The sequence below is a fragment of the Arachis ipaensis genome, chromosome B8, assembly GCF_059453495.1.
Source record: "Arachis ipaensis isolate K30076 ecotype BB chromosome B8, ASM5945349v1, whole genome shotgun sequence".
Lineage (NCBI taxonomy): Eukaryota > Viridiplantae > Streptophyta > Magnoliopsida > Fabales > Fabaceae > Arachis > Arachis ipaensis.
The window spans coordinates 62,815,002-62,816,474 of NC_142443.1; the positions used below are offsets into that span (position 1 = coordinate 62,815,002).

A 1,473-nucleotide genomic window follows, 5' to 3' on the forward strand; every position below is an offset into this window, starting at 1 on the left:
CCCTCCTCACAGTTGTGTTTCTTCCATTACATTACATTCCTTGTCTCCCTCCTTCTTCTACTCACACAGGGATCCCTATAATGTGGTATAAAGGATCTCTATTATTATTATTATTTTTCTGTGCCCTCTTCTTTGTCATATGAGCAGGAGCAAGGATAAGAACATTCTTGTGGAAGCAGATCCAGAACCTGAAAGGACTCTGAAAAGGAAACTAAGAGAAGCTAAAATACAACAATCCAGAGATAACCTTTTAGAAATTTTCGAACAGGAAGAGGAGATGGCAGCCAAAAATAATAATAATGTAAGGAAGATGCTTGGTGACTTTACTGCACCTAATTCCAATTTATATGGAAGAAGCATCTCCATTCCTGCCATTGGAGCAAACAACTTTGAGCTGAAACCTCAATTAGTTTCTCTGATGCAGCAGAACTGCAAGTTTCATGGACTTCCATCTGAAGATCCTTTTCAGTTCTTAACTGAATTCTTGCAGATATGTGATACTATTAAGACTAATGGAGTAGATCCTGAAGTCTACAGGCTCATGCTTTTCCCTTTTGCTGTAAGAGACAGAGCTAGATTATGGTTGGATTCTCAACCCAAAGACAACCTGAACTCTTGGGATAAGCTGGTCACGGCTTTCTTAGCCAAGTACTTTCCTCCTCAAAAGCTGAGCAAGCTTAGAGCTGATGTTCAAACCTTCAGACAGAAAGAAGGTGAATCCCTCTATGAAGCTTGGGAAAGATACAAACAGTTGACCAAAAAGTGTCCTTCTGACATGCTTTCAGAATGGACCATCCTGGATATATTCTATGATGGTTTATCTGAGCTATCAAAAATGTCACTGGACACTTCTTCAGGTGGATCCATTCACCTAAAGAAAACGCCTGCAGAAGCTCAAGAACTCATTGACATGGTTGCTAATAACCAGTTCATGTACACTTCTGAAAGGAATCCTGTGAGTAATGGGACGCCTATGAAGAAGGGAGTTCTTGAGATTGATACTCTGAATGCCATATTGGCTCAGAACAAAATATTGACTCAGCAAGTCAATATGATTTCTTAGAGTCTGAATGGAATGCAAGCTGCATCCAACAGTACTCAAGAGGCTTCTTATGAAGAAGAAGCTTATGATCCTGAGAACCCTGCAATAGCAGAGGTGAATTATTTAGGTGAACCTTATGGAAACACCTATAACTCATCATGGAGAAATCATCCAAATTTCTCATGGAAGGATCAAAAGCCTCAACAAGGCTTTAATAATGGTGGAAGAAACAGGTTTAGCAATAGCAAGCCTTTTCCATCTTCCACTCAGCAACAGACAGAAAACTCTGAACAAAATACTTCTAATTTGGCAAACTTAGTCTCTGATCTGTCTAAGGCCACTGTAAGTTTCATGAATGAAACAAGATCTTCCATTAGAAATCTGGAAGCACAAGTGGGCCAGCTGAGTAAAAGGATCACTGAAATCCCTCC

At 39.9% G+C, this 1,473-nt stretch overlaps 1 non-coding gene across 1 annotated transcript; it reads right to left on the reverse strand.

The window, feature by feature from the left end:
* Nucleotides 1-673: 673 nt before the first annotated feature.
* LOC148548328 (small nucleolar RNA R71) lies at nucleotides 674-781 on the reverse strand. The gene has a single exon (XR_015897437.1). It is a non-coding gene; the product is annotated as a small nucleolar RNA R71 (small nucleolar RNA).
* Between the last annotated feature and the right edge of the window lie 692 nt (nucleotides 782-1,473).